We start from the raw sequence: 18471 nt of genomic DNA on the forward strand, positions 1-18471 counted from the left end.
TATGGATCTATAGTTCTCTCTACATTTATGGAGAATCAACCTCAAAACGGTTTCCAGGAAATGAGTGCGTGTGTGTGTGTGGTCAGGAAGTATGTATGTAAATATGTGTGCATATATGTTACTGAGAAATTATGTATGAGTGTATACACACACACATACACTGTCTGGAACACTGAGAATGGTTTCTGGGAGGCACTTGCAGGGGCTTTAGCGACACGCCCCGCCCAAGTTTGCCCACTGGTTTGCTTGCTGTCCTGTCCTTTGACACAAAAGGAACTGGAAAAGCAGCAGCTCCTAGACGCAGGAGAGAGGCGAAGGCCAGGATGGACTGCACTGCACGTGAAGTGCTGTGAATGCTCAGAGTTAAGGATTCTCCAAAAGGCTCTGTGCTATTTTCAGCACCCAGGCCAATCACTCTAAGAAACACCATCTGAAGTCACAGGTTTCTGGTATAGTATTTTAAGGCTTTGATATCATGTCTAATGCAGAAGACCCAGGCTCCGGACGTGAGATTGTCTCGTTCCCAATTGATGCGTTTGCCTTTTCTGCTGGTAACTTCTCCTCCAGAAACGTCGCTCAACAACCACATACATCAATTTTCTTTTTTTTTTTTTAAATGTAATACTGTTTATTTAACTTCAAAAACATTTCAGCATTCTAAACATACAAAAAAAAACAGAACGTTGTAGATCGTGTTTAGTACAGAAGGTTCTTGAACTTTCATCGATGCAGTGGCTCTTGGCTTTGCTGACAATGAAGAGTTCTACAGTTTGTTTAGAAAACAAACAGTTTTAAAACTACTGCACTTCAACTGAAAAGGATCCAAAACACTTCTCATGCCAGCCGACCCCCCCTTTTCCACAGCTAAGAACGGCAGCGGGATGCGATGTCTCTATATACAAAACAAGACAACCTGAAGCTAAAGGGATGCCCACTGCAGTGGCCACAGGCCCAGACCCACAGTGCACGCCCTGCGCTACGGCCCCTCTGGACGGCATCGCCCCCACAGCCTCCACGCCAAGCAAGGAGCGTCAAGAGTGTCTCGGTTGCTTCGTTCTTTTTACAAACTATAGATTATGTACAGCTGAGAACTCGGGATTCCTAGCCAATGACCATAGGGTTAACACACCACCTTACAAAAATTAAAAAAAAAAAAAGCCAGAAACATCTTTAAATGCCTTGTCACACCAACAGCAAAGTGCACAGAGTGAGGAGAACACGAGAGTCTTTTCCTTTTTAAAAATGTTTGGAAATATGTACAACTTTGATACAGTTTCCGGGTGCTCCGGACACCCATGGCCACTTCATGTAAAGCACTGACAATCGCTAGGGCACTCTGAGAGACTACGATATGGTCATGATCCATTCGGGCAATTAAACCTAACAAGGGCAACAGACACGTCTCGGCCAAGAGGTGTGTCAAGCATGGCGCTCCCTACTCTAAGGTATCCACAAGGAGACAGGTCAACAGTTTTTTTTATTCATCCTCCTCCTCCTCCTCCTCCTCGTCCTCCTTGTCATCTTCATCTTCCTCTTCCACCTTTTTCCGGGCAACTTTAGCAGGACCCTTGGCACCATCAAACTTCCCTTTAGACTTAAGGTCTGCGACATCCTTCTCACACTTCTCCTTCAGCTTTGCTGCCTTGTTGATGTATGGCTGCTTCTCGCTGTCACTTAAGTTATTCCACATCTCGCCCAGCTTCTTTGCCACATCTCCAATAGAGATGCCAGGGTTTGTAGATTTGATCTTGGTGCGGAATTCGGAACAGAACAGGAAAAATCCAGACGGTGGCCTCTTGGGGGCATTAGGGTCCTTCTTCTTCTTGCCTTCCTTAGCTGGTCCGTAATCCTTCATTTCCCGATCATAGCGCACTTTATCTGCCTTTGCCATTTCATCAAATTTAGACTTCTCTTTCCCAGACATCGTCTTCCACCTCTAAGAGCACTTCTTGGAAAACTCTGCAAAATGACAGGAACCTCAGAGTTTTTCTTCTTATGTTCCTCTCTGCATGTCTGCACAAAGAAGGCATAAGCAGACATCTTGCCCTTTGGTTTCTTGGGATCACCTTTGGCCATCTTGACTGTATTGTTCGCTAGTCTGAGCAGCGCAGGACACGACGCGCAGCTCAGCGATCCACAGCCTCGCGCTAGCTGCCTGCACGAGAGCCGCCTCCAATTTTCTTTTTAAATTATGATGCTTCCCTTTCTATTGTCATTCTTCTGTTCCATAGGTTGGGGAAGGTTTAAAATAACCACTTCTTCCTAATTTCTCATTTTTCAATAGGCCCAATTGTAAAGAAATGTCTGCAAATACATTCTGGTTCTAATGGTGCCTTTGGGTTTAGAAATAACGGTGGCCGTGGATGGTGATTTAAAATGTGTGCTGCTGCCCGCCCTTGGTTTCATTCTAACTGGAGCCGACCCACTGGAGGAGGGTAAGAAGCCTAGTTATATACAAAACCAGCTTTTACTTAACTGGTTTGTCTCCTGAGATTGAGGGAGACTGTGAGTTTCCTCACGTCTATTAAAAAAAAAGGAAACTTTCGAAGACAAACTGGTTTAATGTATTCAGCATAAAGTTAAAAAAAAGTTTTTGTGCTTGGCAATTGGAAGAAATGGGACACGATGGTGTAAAAATTCAGTTTAAGATTTGAGGCTGGTGAGCATTATTAGATAATGGTTATGAGCTCAAAAGGCAGAAGGACTTAAGGTCAAACATAAACAGCAGGGTAAAGCGAACCCTCACAGATCAAATAGTTTACCGGGAGCACTAGGTGTTTTAAGACTTCTGGCCACATCTCCTTTCTCTTGCCTTCTTGGCCAAGATCCACATGCCTTTCTTTTCTAGTGATGATAGTTAGTGAGGGCACATGACAACAGTTCTGATCATCAAGAATACTCTTTCCAAAAGACGTTTTGCTTTTTAATTGTTTTATACTTACAGTTGCAGGTAAATCTGACATTTGAGAGTTTATTTCCAATCGAATGACGGAAGTATAGCATGAAGCAAACTCAGGAGTAGTGAGGAAGGTGATGGATTTCTGCACCTCCACTGATGCTGGGAATTGGGGTATCACTGCTGACGCTGAATCACACCACGTGAATCCAAGGTGCCTCCCCACTTACTCTAAGGCTCAGAGCCAAGGACAGGGTCTACCATCTATGGGGAGTTAGGAACTGTTATTTAGCTTTACACACCTTGAGATACAGGTTATTATTCAGATTTAACTGATGAGGGGATGGACCTCAGAGAAGGTGAGTAGCGTGCCTATGGTTACACATCTAGCAAGTTCTTAGTATTAACTACTACGTTGTGTAGTCTTTCAATGCTTTCTCTTCATACCTGACCTGGAAGAAAGATCTGAAAAAGCAACTTAGCATCTTTCTTAAAAAAAAAATTAGTCTGGTGGGTGGTAGCATGATTAAGTGTGTGTGAAGATTTCGCAGATGGCTATGGTTCCTATGTAAGAGGGGTGTCTGAAATGCTCTACATCAGTGCCGTTCAATAGAAATGTGGTGTGAACCATGCTTGTAGTTTTAAATCTCTTATAGCCATGTTAAACAAATAGTGAGTAACTGATAATAACATTGTATTTAATTTAGTAAATCGAAAATATCGTTTCAAAATGTAATCTGTATAGAAATAATTGAGACCATTTTACATATATTCTTTCATCCTAAGTCTTCAAAATCTACTAAGTGTTTTGTGCTTATAGAACATTTCAATTTCAACTACCACCGTTTAAAATGCTCAGTAGCCCCATGTAGCTAGTAGTGACCACACTGACAGTACAGCGATTGGGGGCGAGATGGGAAAATCAAAACATTTGCCAATGTCAGCTGTTTTCTCCGGCCTCTGAAGAGATGGTTTCTATACGTGCGTTAGAATCATTCTGGAAGGTTTTTAAACACACAGATGCCTACATTCTATCTCAAACCATCGTTAAAATTTCTGAGGATAACCTTTGGACATGCCTGAGCAAAGAGCACCTTGAAAGCTCACATGTCCAGTTCAACCCTATTAGAGTGAAAAGCAATGTGAACTTGCTAGAAACATGCCCTCTACACATCTCTCTCAGGAACCTGGGCAGCTGCTACATGGAAGAGTGTGGCATTTCGGATCCTAGTCATTTCTTTAAACACTTGAACAATTGCTTGGAAAATTGTTTTTTCTTTTGAGTTTTTCTGAGTTTAAGTGATGCACTGGAAAGGAGAGAGAGTTTAGCCAGAGTGATCATTTCATAATGTAAGTCATATCATGTCACTCCTTTGATCAAAACCCCAGAAGGGAACATCTTCTTCTGAGCAGAAGCCACTCCCCCCAGGACCTGCAAAATCTGGGCCTCTCTCCCCATTCCCAGCCTCATTAGTTCCCTCACCCCATTTCCTTCTACTCTTTCCATGGCTGCTTCTTCTCCTCCATCCCCAGTAGCCTCCAGTGTGCCCTGAGCACCCACATCAGACCAGGCATCAATATATTTGAGAAGTTACGGCTGCTTGGGGAAGAAACACTCCTCTAGGGCAGTGATTGGATTGCACAGCCGTCAGGCTGTCCTCCTAGACGTGCTTTCTCTTAGTTGAGCTTCTGCTAAACTCTGAGCAGTAGAGAATTCAAGTCACACTTTGTAACTAGCACCCAGAAGGCAAATACTCTCTGGAGCTTTAATCACTTGCTAAGACAAGGGTAGGGTTGGAATGTTCTCCTGAGGATTCAGATATCAAACAAGGACGTATCTGAAAAGATGATCACTGCACATTACTACAGATATGGGCCCAGGGAACACCCAGAAGTAAGAACCAAAGATCCTCAAAGAACTATCATGGTCTGCTACCACTTGGGGAGGACATTTCCAGTCACAACCGTCATGTCCGCAAAGCAGGGATGCAGTATTTTAGCTGGGGATGTTTTAAAGGGGTGCGACCATTAGGAAGAAGCTCAATGAAGCCTGGGAGGAGTCGCTTTAAAGCATATAAGGCAACTAAAATCTACACTAGATATCTGATGATTTTAAAACCTTTATAAAACTTTCACGGATTTTTTTACTTCTTGGATAATTTCCCATTGCTAAACCTATCACCTTGAATACAAAATGCAATGAGCTTCCTATCCCTGACCTGAGGCTTCAAAAGACACAGAACAGAGGAAATAATCTACCACCCCAGGGGTGCTGCCTCTGAGTAGCAGACAACCGACCTGGTTACCACAGGCTTAGGTCAAATCCTTTCCAACCCAACCATCATCGATCTTATCAGCTAGCTTGACGTTGTTCCCTTAATGTGGAGTCAGGAGTCTCATTTGACAGCTTCTGTTAGGTTGAGATTTGTGCAGGAAATGGATACGGGAGTCAGGGTCCAGCGGCTATAGCTGGAAAAAACCGTTTAGCTTTCCCGGAGCTTCTGGGAAAACTCTATAGTGATGACCACATAAATGGAACGTGAAGAACTAATCTCTGCTGTGCAGGATGGAGAGGAACCTTTGGGACATGACTGATAGGGATCCTAGTTTTAAATGAGCTTTGCAGGTGGGATGTTTAAGCAGATTTGCTAAGCTCTGCCTCTTTCCATCAGACTTGGTTTCAGGAGGCGGCTACTTTAATGATGATCGGCCGATGGAATACGGGGAGCTGTCAGAGGGCTCATGCCTGTCAGGACTGTTGAAATGCTTGCTTTTAATTTAATTTAATTTTTCTTTTTGCATGTGTGCATTATTGCTATGATCAGAAAAAGAAATCTTTGCCCTGAATGAGATGTGTTCTGTCACCGGCAGTAGCTTAGATTGTTTGAACTCCAAAGCTTTATTTTATACACTGGCTGTTGTTTTGCTGTGAAAAATGTTAAAAAGAGTGGACTGACATTTTGGCTTTGTTTCTGGGATTTTAAAAGAACTGTTTTAGAGAAAATTTTTCCTGTTGGGTGACCTTTTTTGTTTTTTGTTTTTGTTTTGGTATTGCTGCAGGCTTTTAAAAGGCTTTTTGTTTTGTTTTTGTTTTAATATATAGTTTCAGAACTATGCAATACAAAGGTCTTGCATTACATTTTTCTTTTAAGTAATCATCATATGTGGATAAATGACCTTAGACAATTAGGGAATACTAGGAAAACTGGGTTCTAGATCAAGAAATTCTGCTGTCAAAATAAAAACCAGATCCAAGTTATTAAAAAATATATTTTTGGTCAGGGACATACATTTTTAATGCTAGTGCAAGTGAATGCTATTTGAAGTGAATTTATGGTTGGTTTTCAGTGTAAAAGAATAATTTTCCCTATGAATAAAATCATATTTGATGATGTACATTAAGCCAGCAGCACATGTACAAAACTGGTAGATGAATACATAAGTGAAGGTACGTAAACGTCGGGACTCCTGCTTCACAGTTTTTTCCTTAGGAATGGGCACCCAAGGAGGTATGGGCGCTCTGTCTAGAAAAGAGAGCTCAGCTCACGAGGGCTCTTCCCTGCGTCCCTCCCCTGAGCCTGGATCCTGGTGCGAGCTGGCAGGCTTTCCCGGAAGGACCTCGATGTGTCTCCCTGTGTACTGCCTGCTCTCACAGCTCCAGAGGCTGTCCTCTGCCCTCTGCCTGAAAGAGAAGCTTATCACCTCCTGGGGAAGCAGTTAAGGAGACAGGAGTTAGAATTGGATTGCTGACGTCCAAATCCTTGCTCTGCCACTTAGATAGATAACCTGGGGCAAGCTATTTAATTTCTCCGTGCATCAGGTTTTCATGTTCCTAAAGTAGGTCTAGTAAAACTACCTCCCTCATTGGATTCTTGTGCAAGCGAGTTAAGTAATTCACGTGAAAGGCTCACATCATCCTTACCATACTTCCCTGATCTCACCGTCAAGGAGCCAGTCACCACCCTATTCCCAAATCCCTCCCTCTATCGCCTGCTGCAGTGTCTCACTCCTCACCCCATTCCAGGAAGGGGAGGAGTTTCTGGACCCCCCCCGGCCCCCGCTCCACCTGCCTGCCCCCAGTTCATCCCAATCCTGCTGCTCTTCCATGCCTGGCCACATCAGGGGTTACAAAAAAAGTCTAATTAATAGTTGATTTGTTTCATTTGGGATTAAGACATGAGACATTCGAACGGTACTTTCAAAATAGTTTCTCTTGCTGGGTCTTGACACTCAAAACCAGTTTTAGGGAATTTCATGTATGATTCTCTTTGGGATGAGCAGTCAATTGATTCTGAAATTGGTCAGCTCTGAGGAAAATTAATCTTATATGTGCGTGCAAATGGGGGGTTCTCCTAGAAGCTCTTTTAAAATGCTGTTTATGCTTTGCTTTCAATTAGTGCTTGCACAGCGGATACAATGATCAAAACAAAACTGATTGGTTTTGACAGGTCAAATGTTGATGCAGATACTTTTCGATCGGCATTTCTAAACTCCTGCCCGCCTTGGCAGCTCAGCGTGATGCACCTGTAAGATCCTGTGCTCTGAATGCCCAAACAGCCCCCTTTTTCTCCCCATGGTCTTTGTTGTGATTTGAATATTCTGGAAATATTAGTGATTTCTCAGAAAGGAGTTTTCACCAAGAAAATGGAGAAATAGAAGTGATCTTCAGATGTCTGGAACAATGTTAAGAGGGTCTCAATTACAAGTTATATTAAATTCTGATGTGCATTATTTAACGAATCTCAGAGCTTTGGAGTTCTATCACTGGGCACTTCCGATTTTAAAAAATAGCATCACAGAGGCAGGAAAAGTCTTTGTGATATTTCCTTGTGATAATTCACTACACATATTGAAACAAGACCAACTGTATTTAAGTGGGATGCTCGTCTAATCTGGAAAGCTAGTTATAGTTTAGGTTGTGAATTTAACACTGGGGGGAAGGAAACTCTGAAATGTCAACTACAACTTCTATGGAAATAACTTTCACCATTTTCATTTTGCTCTTAAGCTGACTTCTAGGTCTCTTTTTCCCTTGTTTTTTCCTAGGGGTGGGGAGCTCACATTAAAAATAAACATTTCCAAAACCTGGAAATTCAATTGAAATGCTGGTTCTAGAAAATACTCATTCATCAATATTCACAAAAATACCTACTCTGAGCCACGCACTGTACTAGGGGTTGAAGATATAGAGATGAAAAGACGTTGGCCCTGTCTTCAAGGATTTTACAGTCAGATGGTGACGGTTACCTTGGGGGTCTGAATATAAGAAAGGGAAAGGAAAGCCACCCCTGTTTTAGGGGCCCAGAAGAGCTAGTGCTGGAGCCCCTTATTTTGGGAGGAGTCAGTGCTTCCAGCCATACAGCTGGGTGCTGATCATGTGCTCAGTGAGTCTATAGGTAGGGTCTCTGCTCTCCAGCACCTAAGATCACTGGGGAGATAAGACTAATAAGGGAGACAGGATAAGAGGAGATAAGATAAGGCAAATACAATAAGATAGTTTGTTATTAAATGTCAAGCTCCTTCATACATGGCACAGATCACTCAAGGCTGGAGTCATCTTAAAAGGCATCTGGAAGGAGGCTGCCTTGGAACAAAGCCGCTAGAGAGGAGGTCACTTTGGAGCAGACAGAGGGACATGGGGAGGCCACCCCATGTGGGGCGAGTGGGAACGAGAACCAGAGCTGGGAATGGGCTCTATTGGCCTTGGAGCAATGCAAGGGTCGTCTGAGCTTGGGTGGAACATACTGGTGATGAATAATGGGAAATGAGGTCGGGCCAACCCAGCTGCAGCAGAAGGTACATCCTGGCTGAGGGCAGAGAGATGCGTGGAGGTGGTGAACCCTGGTAGCCAAGCCGGATGGAGGCCTGGGAGAAGCCCCAGCTCAGAGCAGGGGTTAGAGGACCTGAGGTTTAGTCTAGGCTCTGTCACCTCCAACTACAGGAAACTTTTCAGGCCTCAGAGTCCTCATCAGGGCCCCATTATGACTTTCAGGGGTCTGGGCACATTTGTCTTCATGGGCACTTTCCTCTCTAAAAAATTATGAAATGTCATCTTTTACAACTGTGTTGGTATAAGGATGAACACACTAATATTATATATTAAGATAGTTTCTTCAACCTAAAAGTTCCTTTTTTTCCTGATGATATTTAAAGAAATGAACATATTTTGTGGGACTCTAATGGTACTGTGGGCACTTTGCCCACCCAAGCTAATGACTAAGTTGGCCCTGGTTCTCATCTGAACCATGGCGGGGGGAACGGAGCCTGAATCTAACATCTTCACTTTCCTCTAGAAGTCTGTAATTTGGTGCTGACCTCTCAATCTGTACAGTATGGTCAGACTGGTATTTTCAAAGCTTAATATTTGATCTCAAAACAGCCATAGGGCTAAAATATTTGCAGGAAAAGGAAAGATAATGATTTAACTTATCTTTTTGTAATTTAAAAATAGGTGAAAATCCTCGAAAAGTATTTTCGTTAAAAGAAAAAACAACCTTCATTTAAAAAAAAGAATAATTAGATTGGTTTTTGGAAAAGAAACACATGCTTATTACAAAAAAATTAGCACCACAAGATGCTAACAACTTACAATCTCCTATGCTACTGTTATAGGAAAAAAAATAAAATACTTCACAAAAAAGTAATAGGGAACAGAAACTGAAATGGAACTAAAGGAATTGCTAAACTTTGAGTAAAATAAAGTTAAGAAAACATGATTTCACTGCTGCCTCTCTTGTTCTGATCCAAATTTCAAAGTATCTGGCATTCTTGCTTCCTCATTTGTGGTTTGCAGTAATGGCTATGTCCATGTTTCATCGAAGATAGAGTTTTTGCATGTGTTTTATTTCATTCTTTTTGATATCAGTGGCTTTGAGGGAGAGGGATAGAAATGCCTTTATTCTACTACTTTTTCTTTCCACTTTTCAGCAATCATTTTAATGTGGTATTTAAGTTTATCATTTTAAAGGATGTTACAACATACATAGTCTAAGAACTCAATTTACTTTTACAAGGCTTAAAACGCACAACAGAAGCCCTCCACTCTACCACCCCCAACCCTGATTCGCACTCTTCGGAAGCAATCTTCTTCCTGACATTAACTCCCTATTTTTAAGTAACAAGCTTATACTGTTATTCTTTTTTTTTTTTTTTTTTGGGGGGGTACACCAGGTTCAATCAACTGTTTTTATACACATATCCCCGTATATACTGTTATTCTTGATCATAAATATTTTACAGCACTTGCTTCTGTATCCTAGTGTAATCTTTTGTTTCTTCTTTTGCCTTGTGTTCTGAGTACCTACCACTCATTAATTCCCCGTTTCTCAATTGGAAGCATAACTCTCCTTTCTGCAAACAGAGTAAACTGTTCTGTTGCTTCCTTGGACAGGTCACCCTGGACTGCCCATCTTCCTTTTCAGGCTGAGCTGGCTGCTCTCTTGGCCTCGTGCATAGCTGTTGTCCTGGAATCTTCTTTTACCATCATCCTGGAAACTTTTAGAGTTTTCTATTTATATCTAATAATCTGACATTTTAGAATGTTACGAATTCATATGGTTTTCCCGCTTCTTTCTTTTATGTTGAGCCCTTTCAATCTATAAACTCATGCCCTTCAGTTCAGGGAAATTGTCTTGATGCGTTTATTTGACAATGGTCTCCATCTCTTTTTCTAGATTTTTTATTACCTATATTTGAACTTACTGGTTTCATCCTCTTACTTATCTTTTTTGTTTCTCTCTTTTTTCTCCTTTTTTCCTGCATGATTGACTAGATTTTGACCTTCAAAATCTTTTATTTTAAAATTTCTGCTATCAGATTTTAATTTTCAAAATTGTTAATTTCTAAACTCTGAGTTGCGTGGAGGAAAGGGCATCCTTCCCTCTCTTTTTCATGGATGCAATATCTTCTCTTCTCTCTGATCTGTTTTCCAAAGATGCTGCCCCAATAGCTCTCATTCCCCACCCCCGGAACCTGGGCAGCCTTGGGACCTGCTTGAATCAATTGGATGTGGCAGAAAAGATGATGTGTGCCCTCGGAGGCTAGGTTACAAAAGGCAATGTGACTGCGGCCTGGAAAACTGGACCGATCACACTGGAGCCATGCTTAGTCAGGCATGCTGCTGCCTGCCCCAAGTCCACACTAGCTAGTGGGGCGGCCACATGGAGGAGCCCTGAGTCGACCAGAGGAGGGAGAGAAGCCTGGCTGGCTCCCAGCTCCTCCAGGTCCAGCTGCCGTCTGACTGCAATCGCCTTAGAGCCTCCAAGCCAGAACTGCCCTAGAGCCCTTCCAAATTCCTGACCCACAGAAACCATCTGAGATCATGAGATGTCTACAGCTTTTTTTTTTTTTTTTTTTTTTTGCTGCACCTCAAAGCATGTGGGATCTTAGTTCCTGGACCAGGGATCAAACCTCTGTTCCCTGCAGTGGAAGCACAGAGTCCTAACCACTGGACCGGTAGGGAATTCTCAGTCTGCTGCTATTTTAAGCCACTAAATTTTGGGAGCAATTTGTTATGCAGCAAATGGACCTGCGATAGAGAATATGAATGGTTCTCTCAGTATGATCTTTGTTCACACTGAATCCTTTGTTTGGTCCTTGTCATAGCAGAGGCTTGAATCATGTGACGGGTGATGGTGTGGGAGGTGAGAGTGAAACTGGACGTTTTGACCAGAAGCTTGTTACTGGGTGGGCTTCACAGCTGGGCGGCAGGTCTGGTCTATTTGTATCTACCGGTTTTCTCCCAGGGATGATCCTTTATCTCAAAAAAGAATCCTCCAGTTTTTCTCTCAAGGAATTTGCATCCAGGATTCTGGAAGCCTGAATGAAAACTTTCACTCAGTTCCCACGCTCTCTGGAGTCTTGCCCTCCAGCCAGGGGACTTCTAGTCTTCTGCCTGATCTAGCTTTGGGGCAGCTGCCCCACTGCAGGGGGAAGTCTGGCTTCATTTATAAACTTGAAGCCAATCCTCCACTGTTAACTCTGTCTTTCTGAGATGCCTGGACCCCCATTTCTGAGCCTTTCCAGGGGTCAGAGCACCAGTCTGCTGCTTGAAGAACTTTTCCTTCGACCGGCTAAGGCTCCAGCCTTCCTCTGTCTAAGTTCCTCCGTTTGCTTGCTGTCCTCTCCTGTCCTCTTTGCACAGGTTGACTTGTATCTTTTTTTTTTTTAAATCCTTTTCTAGGGATTTAAGAGTGAAGCAAAAGCAAATAAGTGTGACCAATCTGTCACACTGAAGTGGAACTGGAGCCTCTAATATCTTTTTTTAATCTCACATTTTATTTATTACTTTATTGATTTATTGATTTATTTTTATTTTTTTGGCTGCATTGGGTCTTCGTTGCTGCTTGTGGGTTTTCTCTAGTTGCGATGAGCAGGGCTTCTCTTTGTTGCAGTGCACGGGCTTCTCATTGCAGTGGCTTCGCTTGCTGTGCAGCACAGGCTCTAGGGTGCGTGGTCTCAGTAGCTGCACCACGCGGGAGTCAGTAGTTGTGACTTGTGGGCTCTAGAGTGCAGGCTTAGTAGTTGTGGCCCACGGGCTTAGTTGCTCCGTGGCATGTGGAATCTTCCTGGACCAGGGATCAAACCCGTGCCCTCTGCACTGGCAGGCGGATTCTTTACCACTGTTCCACCAGGGAAGTCCCTGGAGCCTCTAATATCTTAATGAGTGAATAGCTCAGCAAATAAATGTGCCCAAAGAGCATACATTGAAAATTTATCAAAGATTGAATTCAGATAATAAGGAATTTGAAAATTGTTCCATTTCACTGTAGTTTGCTCTAATAGGGCAAAGGTGAAGCGTCCAAACCCTTTCTTCATTAGGAAATAGGAAAATGAAAACCCTCGGAGAGGTAGAACTTACCTACTCATTTAAGTTTTGCTTTCAAAAGTCACCCATGCTTATTATTATTTTTTTAAAGGACGCTTTTATAGAGCAAAATGGCAGAACAATTCCACCATCCTACCCTTCCCGACTCCATCACACTACCCTTGGAGGTAACCTCTGGAGGTAACTAGTGCCAATAGTTTATAAAAATTTTTAAAGAACAAAGGGTTGCATGAGTATTTTGCTCCATATACAATCTGATTCCATTCATGTTGAAAACAACCCTGTGTGTGTGTGTGTGTGTGTGTGTGTATGTGTGTGTGTATTGTGTATATGGTGTATATTATAACATGCATATACATGCTTTTTTTTTGACCAGGGCTCCCCTTTACTACCATAAGATGCCAACAATTGGAATATTCAGTGCATTTTGGAGCGGGGTGGGGGGAGTTATTGCTTATATTAATGGCAAAAGAAGAGTGAATTCACCTTATTTTCTAGATAAAAGAAAACCAAACGAATGTGCTTGCATACAACATGCTACACATAGTACCACACGTGCACTTATCATCACCAGAAGGTGTCTGAACTGCAGAAGTCTTTCTGAGTAGGGCTCGTGCACAGGACATTCATGTTTTTTTTTTCTTTAAAACAAACAATCATACTCTGCTGTTTAAGCTCAATAATGTATCAGGGACAATTTCTCACGTGCATAAGTATGTCTGTCTCACTCTTTCTCATGGTTCTGCATCACAACTCAACAGGAGTTCCTCTGTCGATGGATATTTAGTACCCATTTCACTATCCCACAGAAATATGCTGTGATGACTGTTTCTGTGAACATGTACTTCTCTAATCTAGTGCTTCTCTATGATCGGTTTCCTGAGTGTAATTACTGGGTTAATAGGATACACCCAGGTTACGTCTTGATCGATAACACCCATGTGACTGCTAACAGTGAATTTTCACAGTCCCGTGCACATGGCTACTGTCAGCTGCAACGCCCTTCCCGTCCACCCTGGGACACCGGCCAAGGGAACGTCTGAACCTGGACGCTGACTCCACCTTCGTAGACGTGCGTCTCTGCAGCCCTCGTGCGGGCTTTATTAGTGACACACCAATCTTGCCAGACTTTTCTTTTGGATTCTTTGTTCTGCAGTAATTAATGAAGTGCAAATTAAAATGATGAAAAACCATTTTTGGCTTATTATTTTCTCAACAATGAAGAAAGCACTGCCTAAGGCATTGGGAGAACCCGGCTTTCTGGAGTAGTGCATGCACACGGGAGCTGTGTTTTGGGAAATTAGATTGGCTCCACACACGGTAAGTCATAAACATTTTACATCCTCTAACTCTACCTCTCCACATGTGGCAATCCATCCTAAGTAAATAATGTAAAATACTGAAATGCCATTTACAAACACGTTTACCGCAGTACTATTTACAATAAAAAACTGGAAACAATTTCAAGAGCAAAAATAGAAATTGCCATTTCCTTCTTGTGAGATACTTAGGTTAAATAAATTTTGGTAAATCCACTGGATGGACTATTAAGTAGTCTTTTTAAATGATGGGTATGAAAACCAAGTGGTTTCAAGGAAAAATGCTTACACTATATATGCTAATAGTATGTTTACAATGGCACATAGTACATTATAATATAAATTGATTTTAGGAACTTGGAATACATTTTCCTATGGTACAATATTCTAACATGGATCAATAACTAAAGATTATTTTTTGATAATGTAAGTAAATTATGGCAATAATGCCATTAGCCTGAATTCTGGATCTTAGTAGGAAGGAAACGGCCAGAAGTAGGGAGGATAAGTTTCCTCTTTCTTTGCCCAGGCAGGGCTGGCTTCAGGCAAGACCATGAAAGAAGGAGGGCATCTCTGTCTGCCTCCTTCTACCCACTCTGCTCCTTCTATCTCTTACCAAATCTTAAGTCTCTGGCCTCACAGGAGACAGCTGAGCCACCTCCTCAAAGCTTGTCCGCCGTCCTCCTCACCCTAAATTACACCTGGCTGCATAAAGACCAAATCCACAATCATGTGCCAAAGAGTAACAGCCTCACCATGCTCCCAGACCCACTCCCGCTAAATTAAATGATGCTCTAATAGCAGAGCATCAGGCCACAGGGGAGAAAGTGAGCAAGTTCAAAGGAAATCATTTTGGGTGGAGAGAGGATACTCTCCAAGCACATTCTTTTTTTTTTTTTAAGCTCTTTATTGGAATATAATTGCTTTACACTCTTGTACCAGCTTTTGAGGTACACCAAAGTGAATCAGCTGCATTTATACATGTATCCCCATATCCCCTCCCTCCCGTGACTCCCTCCTACCCTCCCTGTCCTGGCCCTCTAAGGCATCACCCATCATCAAGTTGATCTCCCTTTGTTATACAGCAACTTCCCACTAGCTATCTATTTTACAGTTGGTAGTGTACATAAGCACATTCTTTAAACTATTGCTACTCTTCCACAATTTCTTCCATTTGAACTCACAGATGCTCTGAAAGTTTAATTTAAAAAAATCAAATATCCCTCTAATATAATGGTGGAGAACAACTTTAGTAATGTGTGTGTGTGTGCGCACACACAGGCTGGGGTGAGGTCAGTGGTAGGAAGGGGAGAAACTGGGTGGGGGGAGGTGATTACTTACAGGTTTGTTTTTGTGATTGAGGATGCCTACTGCTACGGTCTGCATGTTTGTGCTCCCCCCAGATTCACACGCTGGAATCCTGATGCCCAAAGTGATGGTGTTAGAAAGTGGGCTTTTGGGAGGTAATTAGGTCATGAGGGTGGGGCCCTCATGAATGAGATTAGTGCCCTTATAAAAGAGACTCCACTGAGCTTCCTAGCCCTTTCTGCCATGTGAGAATACAACAAGAAGTCTGTGACTAAGAAGAAAACACTCAGCTGACAACACTGGCACCCTGATCTTGGGCCTCCAGTCTCCAGAACTGTAGAAATACATTTCTGTTGTTTTTAAGCAACCTTGTCTATGGTATTCTGCTATAGCAGCCCAAACAGACTAAGACACCTACTCTGGATTCTATCTAGTATGCTAGCCAGCTATGTCCTGGCTTGTGAGTTCTTTACTCTTGTCCAGAGCATAAATATTTTATTTGTGTCATAATTTCCACATTACCCTTTGGCCAGAGGAAGGAAAGCCCATGTTGGGATCAGAGTATTGCTGTGTAGTGGTAATGAAGGTGCTTGGGCTGCACCGAGGCCAAGAGCTCACCACTGTAGACTGAATTCCCTTTGTAACCTGTGTGCAAGGATGTGAGGGGACAGTGCAGCTAACCAAGGGTGTCTGCCCTCCTAGCTCCCTATAAAAATGGATGTAGAGCTTTACTTCAGTAATTTCCATGATTTTTGGATTTTGGAATTTCAGTCATCAGAAGTGCATTACTTACAGCACTGTGTCCAGACTAGAACAGAGATATTGCAATCCTCCAGCAGCCACCAATCGGTAATTCAAAGCATGAATTTCATCAATAGGAAAACTCACAAAGCATGGCCTGTATTTACCCTGCAGATCACCTTCTTTGTTATAAAGCAGTCTAGAGTGGTCTCTCATACCAGAAGAGTTTATTTGGTCAGACTCTCCATGTTCCTGTTTCATTCTTCACTTTATATATTTGGAGAGAAAGGTCTGATCCATTATTAACACAAAATCATGGATATGGTATGTGGGTGGTGCCCTAAAAAATATGAAGAAATGTCTTGTTATCTGAGGCTTACAGTTAGAAATCCACAGGTCCAGTAAAACTCTTCCTCTGTTTTCCTGTGCCATGTGTGTCTGTATGTGTATATCTGAATATGTGTGTGTGTGTGTGTGTGTGTGTGTGTGTGTGTGTGTGTTTCCCCAATCAGCCCCACAGAGAGAGCCTCAGGATGGCTGGCAAAGAAAGAAGGGAAAATTATTCAGAGCTTTTGGGACTTAGGCCTACACTTAGCTATCAGACTGGTGTGATAAAAAGAGGACAAATTGGGTAGGATGTATTACCTACTATCCATGGAACTCACTAACTTGCCATTATACACAGGACAGCTACCAAGGGAAGGATGCCCTGTAGACGTGCTGAAATACTCAAGGGCAATGTGGACGTTGGTGAATGCACCTGCTTCCAAAGGAGCCAAAACTTGAGTAATCTACAAGCAAAGCCCTCAGGACAATTTTTTAGACTGGTTCCTTTTAGATTCATGAAAGAAAAGAAGTGCATAGAGTTTCAGCTGAAACTGTGACGTTCACATGTGGGAAAGATAAAGGGTGTTATTTTTGTGAACTTCACATTATTTAGAGTTCTGATTACTTCAAGCCTTTCGGTTATTTTAAGCTTTAGATGAGATGTTTTTACTTGTCCTCCTTGGAGTTGGGAATTTTGAAGGGATGTGTACATTCCTGAGTTCTTAAAGGCACAGGGATTGGAAGCCAGGGCCTGACACCGTTTCTTCGTGAAGACGTTTTCCATCTTTGACAGAGATGGTGTGTGGGATAAGAGAAGACTCCTAGCTATCAGAAATGTCCAGATACAGAGTGAGCCACCTCCTGTGGTGCTGTGTTCTCTATCAAGCACAGCTGGGATCCCATCCAGTGGGTGTGTTATAAAGAGGACACCGAGCTGGTATATATGGTGGAGAAAACACCAGGTTTGGAGTTGGGGCAGTTCCAACACCATGTGGCTTTGGATAATAAACTTAATCTCTAGAAGCCTCAGTTTCTTCATTTTCAAATAGGAGTGCTAATATCTACAGCTCAAAATTGCTGTGATGATTAAATAAAGTGAGATACATGAACATACTTAGTTCAGTGCCTGGCATAAAAGGAAGAGTTCAATAAAATGTCAGTTGAATATGAATAAATGTAATATCCTTTTCAACCCTGAGAAACTTTGATTTTGTGACAAAAAGAGCTTCACAAACTCTTAACAATTTAAGAGAAATTGAAGAAGTGTTGAAATAAGGCACCCAATGACATTTAAATGTTAGGGTAAAAGCTGAAAGTCTGAATAATGATAAATTCATTATGGTAATAGAAATAAAACTTTTTGCACTAGTCCTTGTTATTTTTAAAGAAGTTATGAAGTGCTGTAATAACCACATGTGGCTTCTGATTCAGTAGAAGACTACAAAACCACACAAGATATCATTTTTGCTTATTTAATAGGAGAGGGGGGGCCTATAAACTTCTTTGAAATTTGTAACTTGGTCTACTGTTTTAATTTGATTTACGCGACCTAATTCATATTTTAAACCACATTTATAAGATTCCATTATAGAAGACACTTATTAAGGAATTATAAAAAGCCAACAGCCTAAAGTAGACCTATTTAAAAGGGATTTAAATTAGATTACTCTAATAGTAAAGTTTAGAAAGCATTTCACTGACAACCCTATTAATCTCTGATTCTTAGAAGAGACTGGCAATGGTCTTGTACAAATATTTGAATTACATTTGGCTTAAGCATGAGAAATACCTGGTCTCATTAATCTGAACTGAAGTTGTCACCCTTACTAAGGGGGCAGAGAGACTGTTAATCAGTTGGGACAAGGGGAACATTTCAGATGAGGTTTCTAGGATCTAGCAGTCACTTTCTATTTTTTGAAACTCTACATTCAAGGAACCAATATTATTTTCTAAAGACCTCAATAATAACCCCAAGAGGTTGCTTCAGAATCCGTTCTTACTTAATCTCAAGTGTATCTGCTACTTTAATTGGGGCTCCAGGTCAAATGATTCGT

General features: G+C 42.0%; 1 protein-coding gene and 1 pseudogene across 1 annotated transcript in view; both read right to left on the reverse strand.

Moving 5' to 3' along the window:
- Positions 1-18471, reverse strand: part of CNTNAP2 (contactin associated protein 2) — a 2049865-nt gene that overhangs the window by 177533 nt on the left and 1853861 nt on the right. The gene's annotated exons all lie outside the window — the stretch shown is intronic.
- LOC130851238 (high mobility group protein B3-like) lies at positions 1478-2091 on the reverse strand (annotated as a pseudogene).

This window comes from Hippopotamus amphibius, chromosome 4 (assembly GCF_030028045.1).
Source record: "Hippopotamus amphibius kiboko isolate mHipAmp2 chromosome 4, mHipAmp2.hap2, whole genome shotgun sequence".
Taxonomy (NCBI): domain Eukaryota; kingdom Metazoa; phylum Chordata; class Mammalia; order Artiodactyla; family Hippopotamidae; genus Hippopotamus; species Hippopotamus amphibius.